This window comes from Cygnus atratus, chromosome 4 (assembly GCF_013377495.2).
Source record: "Cygnus atratus isolate AKBS03 ecotype Queensland, Australia chromosome 4, CAtr_DNAZoo_HiC_assembly, whole genome shotgun sequence".
Taxonomy (NCBI): Eukaryota; Metazoa; Chordata; class Aves; order Anseriformes; family Anatidae; genus Cygnus; species Cygnus atratus.
The window spans coordinates 38,745,983-38,755,245 of NC_066365.1; positions in this window are offsets into that span (position 1 = coordinate 38,745,983).

The following is a 9,263-nucleotide window of genomic DNA, read 5'->3' on the forward strand; positions in this document are numbered from 1 at the left end:
AACCCCCATTCCCCCGTTCCCCTGCACTGCTCGGGGGGAGGAGGTGGAAGAGGGTGGATGGGGGGGGAAGGTGCTTTTGGTTTCTTTCCTTTGTTTCTCACTTCTCTAGCTTGTTAGTAATAGGTAATAAATCTTACTATCTCCCTATGCTGAGTTTGTTTTGACCATCATGATAATTACTGTGCAATCTCCCTGTCCTTATCTCAACCCTTGAGCCCTTTTCATCGTATTTTCTCCCCATTCTTCTTTGAGGAGGGGGAGTGAGAGAGCGGTTGTGGTGGAGCTTGGCCGCCCACCCAAGTAAAACCACCACAAAAACATCTTCAGACTTGACATCTTCAAACTTGATATGGAGTGCATCACAGTAGTCTTGCCTCTTTCCAGCCTGTATGACCTTTCTTCACTTGAAAGCTCAGATCTAGCAGATAGTCAGAGAGAGATCCAATAATTCTCTGTGTTTCAAAACCGAAATTCATTCATGTTCCAGGCAGGATATATGCCTACAATGAGGTATTCACATTTTTTTTAGTTGTATACAGCCATTAATGACCTGCAGGGAAAAACATCGTTTTGTCAGTATGTTATATTAAGCAGCCAAATGCAACAGTAATTAATTTAAAAAAAAAGAATCACTGGGAAGAGTACTGACTTTATAGGGTAGGGAGCTGCAATAAGCAAGGGTAACATTAGTGTGTTTTGCTATGAAAATTACTGAAGCAATTTACCCAGAAACTGTAGCCATTATCAGAATTCTTAACTTCCCTCACACCCAGTTTTCTCATTCTCTTTTGTAAGTATTAATCATATTTTATTTTTAACCAGAAACCTCAAAGCAGAATTAAATTAAGTGAAACTTCAATAATGAAATTGCATACAGTATTATTCAGAAGTTATGTAGAGAAGCTTTAATATACTCCATTAGGCAGAGAAAAATGGTGAAAGGATATGGTTAATGTTCATCTGCAGTCAGTTTCTCTTTTCATTATAAGAATTTTGCTATTGACTTCAATAGGAGGGAAACCAGCCTCTGGTGAGGTGGTATAATAGTGTGGGTTAGTCTCCCGAATCACTAGAAAGGCTTTTTAGATTAAAATAAAACTGAATGACAGTGCCTATTATCACACAGGGAAGATGTGTATTAAAAAGGGCAGAACTGCATTTGTAGAGCTGAGCTGAGTCCGGTGCTTGGGTAGCTGGCCTCAGCAGGGCTCCCTACAGTGCTGTGTATATGTTGGGGTGATGCCTGTCTAGCACAAGGGTACGTGGAGCAAGGTACCAAAGCACTTGTCACCTCTGCCAGTTCCATTCAGGGCGAAGAGGAGGCACTGCTTCCCCCAGTTCTCAGCTGAAACTAACAGTAATGGGGAGGAAGAGTCCAGCCTCCCTTCTCAAGTGTTCCACTCAGGATTGTATGGAAAAGGAAAGCGAGGGAAAGGATAAAAGTTAATTAAATACAGAATGTTTTTTCTTCCTTTTTTTTGAGGACTAGAGTTATGGGCTTGGTAAAGTCTTGAAATTACTGGAAGCACTAAGATTAGCACGGAACGCTAGCAGCTCCAAGGAATGCTGTGTCTGAAGAATGTATGCTCTGTTGAAATGTGTTAAAGGGTGTCTACCATATACTTCAGCTGTGTATAAAGTACGTGCTTCTTTTTAGTAATCAGCTATGCGCCTTAGACAGACCTTCAAGCTGCTGCTTTGTGAGTTTTCTGGCAATTTTTTAATTATTAGATTTGTAAGTCTTTTCTCCTAAAGTGAGGAAGAAAGAAATAAAAATCTTTTTCATTAATTTCCATTTTCCCCACAGAACTGAAGTTATCAGTTCTTCTCAACATTCACAGCAAGTCTACCAGTATCTCCAGTTTGAAGTATGTTTGTAGGGCCTATATTTACCAGGCTTATTTATTTCGTTGTTACTGTTGAATCTCTTACAGAGAAACAGAAAGGGTACAACAAGAAACCACAAGAAAATGCCTTAGCACAGGCAAAGCAACTCCAGTAGATTGTCCCTGGAAGAGCACCTTAGGAGCTGAGACCTTGCTAGAGGAGATCTTCAGGCTGAACAAAGACCTGTTTCTCCTGTTGTCTGACTTCCAATTGCTAAGCAGAGATGAACAAAGACCAATTTTCAAGAGGATGGAAAGGAAGAAATGAACAACTTGGGTTTAAAAAAGAAGGTATGCAACTATGACTACATTAACATCTAGGAAGAAGACAAGTGTTTACAGCCACAGAAAAAGACTGGAAGAACTGCGAGAGCATGCTACCTGAGTTGGTGCTGCACAACAAGGGGTGAGTGTCTTAAATGGAGAGAGATAAGACTTTCTCACCAGAATTTCAGAATTTTTCACCCTCCATCCCCTGTCTAATATCAGTGAAGTTCAGCCAAGAAAGCTTTAGAAGTTCAGTGGGGAAAAAAAAACACACGTTATCTTAGCAAGTGATCTGGGCAAGGGAAACCTTACAGTTGCATTGCCAAGACAGTAGTTTTTGGAAAAGATAGGTGTATGTGCAAGACGTTCTGTAAATTTCAAACATTTGATGAAATCCATTAAAAAATGTTTTTCGCTCCTCTTTCCCTACCTCAGTAAAAATCCTTAAGAATAATAACAGTTTTATGATTTAACTTTCTTCCTGCCACACAGATCATTAAAATCAGTTCATTAGAGATGTGCAAATCTAACGACTCCATTTAACAGTTCTTGGTGCTCTGGTATCCAGAATGACACAACTGTAACTGCTTTCTTTTCCTTGGAGATTTCAGCTGCTGATTTTCCCTTCTTTTGCTCTGTGCATACTGCTAAGAAAAAAATGAGATGTTCAGTGATGACTAAATAATAAATAAAACCAAAGTTCCTAAGAGATGGAATTCACAAGTCTTAGCTTGAAACAAATAGGAAATTTTGAGGTTCCTGAGAACATATGAGTGTTTTTAATTCCCAGTTAATTGAAATCAGTATGAGGGAAAAGCAAGTGTCTTAGAAAAAGTAGTTGACAGCACTTCATTTTCATATAAAATATTGCTATTGTCAATGGCCCAAGCAATGATCAAGACAGGATGTTAAAATTGGGAAAAAGATGAAAAAGAGCTAGTAACACTTTTTATGTGGGAACTGAGATAAATGAATAATAGGAAGTAGGCTGTAATATGATGATGGAAGGGGGAAAAAAAAGTTGATGTTCCTGGCTAAATAAATATCAGTAATGTCATTATGATAGTTACAGTACTATTCTTTATATGGATGTTAGACATGCTAATAACTCCCTGTAACATATTGTCCTATGTTCTGTATTTAAATGGTATCAGACAGCGTGTGTATAAATTCTGTACCCCATGAGAACCATTTCTTTTATTAACTTAAAATGAGACATCATACTCTCGTAGCGAAAACAGGAATTGAGTACTACTTTTTGTTCAAACGAGGGAAATTGCTTAAATAGCACCCTTGAACTATTAAAGTGAAAAGATTTACTTTGAAGCTATGTAGTGGAAAGAAAAAACACTGTTGGTCTCTCGGAAGTTTTAAATACTTATTTTCACATATAAAGATTTTGAGATTCCTCGTTGTTGTTAGGACAGTAACCTTGTTCTGTTTCAAATAAATAGTCAATATATAAGCTCCTTTTTCAAATAGTTTATGGCTGTCACTTTCCAGATGCAGCGGTAACTTAACAGGTCAGCTGTTATGCAGATGTCTCATGAAAGCTAAGTGACATAGGTAGGGTTGGAGGTTAAATGCTTTTGAAGTCCTAAACAGCAGTAACAGTAGTCAGATAAAGCATGCCTTGTGAGACCTGATTCTCCTTTCTTGATAAAAAGTTGGACTACTATACAAGTAGAGTTACAATATGAAAGTATAAAGAAATCATCTTGTAAAAGGTTCTACCTTTCTTCTCTGAAGTCCTCATATTTATGACAGGCCACAGCTGGCATTCCTCAACATTAGCAGATAAGGTTTTTTATCTGTCACCAGTGTTTAGAGATACCTACTACTTTGTTTTAAGAGTACAATTAAAATAAGCATATAAATATAAACTGAGCTGTTTAGCATACATTCAGGTGGGGAATAGGAAGAACCCATTAACCTCTTGAGTTGAATGAGCCTGGACAGAAGTATTTGGCCTGAAATTTTAAAAGTTTATTATTGGTGGAAATTCAGTTTCTAGGTGAAAATCATTGATGTGATAATTTTGCTGAAATTGTTTTTTTAGTGGAAGGAACTTACCATTGCAAATGAGATTGTTTCCATCCAGTAGGAATCTTTTCTTTCTTTCCTTTTTTTTTTTCCCTTCTGGAAATTGGTGAGAACAAGCTGCTTTTCTTTTGCCAAGTTGTAAAATATGAGGACAGAGAAGCATCTGGTAAAGTTGTCATTGCTCCAGAGAATTCTTTGGAGCTGTAATGGTCTCTGGGTTTGTCATATCATTTCTTTCCACCAGTAGTTAGGGCTTTTCTGTAATGATGAATTAGTGTACAAGCAATATGCATGATTTGGCACAGTCCCAGTATGAAACTGTGTCTGATTTTTCCTGTAGATGTTGTCAGGTTGCCCTGGAGTTGGCTTCTGAACTCTGAAGTTTATTTCTTTGGTGGTCAGAACTGTAGGTTCCTGCTATTTCAAATAAATAAAAATAAATGCAAAGTAATCCCCATTTAAAAAATAAATAAATATGGCACATCAGACAATGTTTTAAAACACAAGGAGTGAGTCCTTCCAGTTATCCATCTGGAAAACATAGATTTGCATCACTGAGAGCATATTTGTTCTACCAGCAGTCTCAATCATATAGAAATATGTTCGAAAAACAGAGGCAGCTCTAATGCTTTTCAGTAACATGAAAGACTTGAAAGAGCTAATGACATGAGGGGTAAATTCCCCTAGCTATATGTGTAAAATTCAGGAGCATGTTGACACAGGTATGTACAGAGACTACAGGACCATTTATATAGATGACCTATAATGTGTTTAGAGGCTTGCAATGACATCCATTTCATTACATATATAGATTTCTCTACTTTACTAAAGTTTGAAGTTAAAACTCTATATTATTTATTATATTGTTTTTTTCTTTGTTTTGATTGATTCACATTCTTCTTTGATATTTCTTGTTTGTTTTTCAGGAACAAATGTTTTTGTTTTAAACTTTTGATTATTTTTACATGAACAGTATGAAATACACAAAACTACCATGAGGCATTGAAAACCATTTTATAAAGAAAGGCATTTAAATTGCATAAGTGCAGACTGTCATGTTTTAGTTTTCAAGTCAAATTTCTGAAGTTCAGAATAAATTGAGTTCATGCTGTACTTACTGGACAATATAGGAAAGAAATAGTGCTTTTCCCTGAATGACTTTGCCTCGTCCACTTAAAGATAGGCATCTCTTGCAGATTTTGCATTTATGTCTAACAGTCTAAATATTATCTCATGTGATGTCCTTTGAACTACTGCACAGTCTCTTCTCTCTCCGATAGGAAACTTTCAATTGATATTCTATTAAAGGCACTCTCCCTGTGGCTGCTTTACCAGAATACAGACCAGACTCCAAGCTGTTTGAAGAAATGCTGTGTCCTGATCTTTGCCACTAGTGTCATAATATGCTTGCTACTGCTTGCAGCTAAGCTTTCCCTTAAAAATACATTCCATGTCCATATATTTTTATGGACGGAAGATTAAGAGACTATAATGATGTATTTCCACCGTTCAGTGCACCGAAAACAGCAAGCCTTTTGACTGACCAGCAAATTGGCCTAGATTTTATTTTTTAACTTTAATTTATTTATTTATTGCATGTGTTCTATAATCTTATCTCAATATGAATGCATCCATAATCATAACACATTTCTTTACTTACATTTGCTGAATACTGGGAAGTTTACAGCTTCAGAACTGCAACACTTCTTTGAGCATCATTCAGTGTCACTACAGGATAAGTTTGTCCCCTCTATGGATTTTCTATCAGCAAACTCTCACCCACAAGCAGATGCCACTCTGGCATAGGAAGATGGTGAATGCAGTTGCCGTCTGCTCTCTCACTGTCCGAGCAGATCCAACTCTGGTGCATCTTTCATCAGAGATCTGTGCAAGCTCACACAGAAAATGTTCAAAAACTATCTTTATACAGAAGGTCTCTAACAAAAGTTTATCCTTCTGGAAAAGGCAGTGGACTACTCCTTGGTGTCAAAAGCAAAGCAAAAAAAAAAAAAATACACAGAATACACAGAGCTTGTAACACAGTGCAGAAAGGTGGTATACAAAGAGAATTTGGAGAAAGTATAAAAAACTTGCTTTGAGGTTCCATAGGTCACTAAGTGCAATACATGTTCCCCACACTGTGTAGAAATGTGTAGCAAGGCATCAGAATTGAAAGAGGTGGAGTGAGGTTTTCTGTGGTACCAGAGTCCTAAGGTGAGGACACTTACCTTTATGACTGTAAGGCTTTGTAAGTGTGGTTCCTTATGGAGGCAATGAAAGAACTTTTTGAATATGTCAATCCACCTTGGAAGCATGATTCCTTTACTTGTTCGTTACTTGTGCTCTACGTAATTCATTCAATGTGGTACCTTTTGTAAGTTGGGTGGAATTTTTCCAAGTGATTTGAACTGGTCTGGTCATTGCAGTGGTAGAACAGGACATGACTGTATGTTTTGGAGAAGAGGAGGCCCAGGGGAGACCTTATTGCTCTCTACAACCATCTGAAAGGAAGTTGTGGGGAGCTGGGGGTCAGCCTGTTCTCGCAGATAACTAGCAATAGGACTAGAGGGAATGGCCTCAAGTTGCACCAGGGGAGGTTTAGGTTGGAAATTAGGAGACATTTCTTCTCAGAAAGAGCAGTTAGGCATTGGAACGGGTTGCTCAAGGAGGCGTTGGAGTCACCGTCCCTGGGGGTGTCAAAGGAAAGGCTGGACATGGTGCTTAGGGACATGGCTTAGTAGGTGATATTGGTGGTAGGGGGATGGTTGGACCAGATGATCTTGAAGGTCTGTTCCAGACTTAATGATTCTATGACTGGGAGCAACCCATGACCTGGACATTATTGCTTGTATCAAGGATGAACCAGGATTTTGCAAAACAGAGCAAGCTACTTGACAGGAGACTGACCTTTAATCACGGTAAGAAAAAAGTTTGAGTCTAAAAGGAGGGGAGAAAGAGCACCCTTGATTATTTGATGTCTTGCATATTTGTTTGACATGAAGCTTAATCTTTTTTTATCACTGTAAATCATCTGCTCAATCCTGTATTAATTATACAAAGATACTATGCATTCTTTTTTTTCTCTTTATTTTTTAATGTTAAAAAGTCTTCCTTGTGTCATCATTGGCTATGCTATACATACAAGAAGCTGTATACATACAGAAAAAAAAACGCTAGAAGAAAAATCCTTGAAATACTGCATTGTCAAACTAGTGCCTAGAAAGCTATTAAATTAATCTTAAAATTCAGCTAACTAAGAAAGGTCCTAAATGAGTTCCACATTTGAAAGTGGAACTGTGCTGTATTTAGCTATTGCATATTTTTGGCCATGAAAGAATTTTGACCATATAAATATAACTGGTCTTGTGAGTAGTAATTTTGGGGGGGGGAAAAGGCAAACATTGAAAGGTGGAAACATTCTGTCTGAAGGAATAAAACAAACAAACAAAAAAGCCAGAATAATTTTATTGCTCCAACCTACAAAAAGAGCTAAACTGTAGTTAGTCAGATCTTATTTGCCACAAAAATGTGTATTAATATTTGTTGACAAGATTTTATTTCCTTTGTTAACAACAATAAATAGTTCTTGTCACTGACATATATCAGAGACTAATTAGTTATTTTTTATCCTTTTGTGTTGTTGATCTAACGTTCAGCCTAGCTGTTTTTTGAGGTTCTTATTTCTATTTTATTATGATTCTGGTATTGTAGAAATAATTCAAGGAGTTAACTACCTATATAGATATAGTAATGTATCCTTTTATAGTAAATCAGTGAAATAGTAATTTGGGGGTAGAGGAGAAGGAGGAGGAGGAGGAGGAGAAGAAGAAAAAGAAAAGAAGACAATTGGAATTCATTGTAAGCCAAATTGTTTGGGGAAAACCTGGGAAAAGTCTGAGAACACTCAGCAGTTGTAGAGTCAAATTCCTGGGTAGCAGAGATAAACACCTGTACAGTTCTACCTGGCTGTAGGGTGGATGTGGTATAGACTGAAAATTTTAATTTTACTTATCCACAATTTTCATGTCCCTGCTGGTTTTCTCAAGGAAATTAAAGAGTCTGAGAATTGACATTAAAATATGTTTAATCTTAGGAAGCACCAAATCTAGACAGAGGAGAACTAACTTTCATCTGGGTAACAATGGATATTTTCCTCTCTGATTAGCTCATAGCACTACCAGTGCCTTTTATACTGTGACAGACTTTGTCCAGCTATTTTAACTATTCAGATTTTACCTCGGTCAGTGAAATCTGTTCTGGTATCTCTTCCACAGGAATGGTTCTTTTTTTTCCAATAAGTATCTGGAGCCATCTACCCTTATTTTGATTTCTCATTCATGAAACTACATCTCTTATATTCAGTAATGGCTGAAACAAGCATTTTGAAGGTGGCGTGCGTGTTAATTGGTAACTACATATCAGATCCCTATAACTTTTAGGCCTGGAAATTATATGTACTTAAGAAACACCTTTGGGGGGGATAAAAAAAAAAAAAAAAAAAAAACAAAGCGCCAGACCTTCTTTTCTTTTGTACTTAAAGATCTATCACACAATAGTTCTTAAATTATTCTAATATTTAAATTTCTAGGTCAGAGAAAAAACAGACAGTGCATCAACCATTCCATTGATTAAAACCCATCAGACTAGTGGAGATCTTCCCAAGGTTAATTTAGTCACAGCTTTATGTGCTCTCAGACTTACAGGTACTTGAGTGAATAAAGGGTGTTTGTCTGGACATGTAAGTTTAAAATGGAAAAGTCTGATGACCTTGAACAGACCGTGAAAGGCTTTAGTTGAAATTTGAGGAATTTTTTTATAGATTTTTATTTTATAATCAGTTCAATCTACTGAAAAATGTTGCATTATTTACAGATCACATTTATCCATCTTACATAATGCAAGAATAGAAACTATCATGAGGATTACTGAGGTATTGCACAAATTATATTTTACTTTGTAAGTAGATAAAATATGGAGAGCTTTGTCTTTTCATTTTCCTATATGTCACACAAAAATTAAGTATATTTTTTACAAGATTGTTTCTATTTTTGAATTTGAATGTGGACT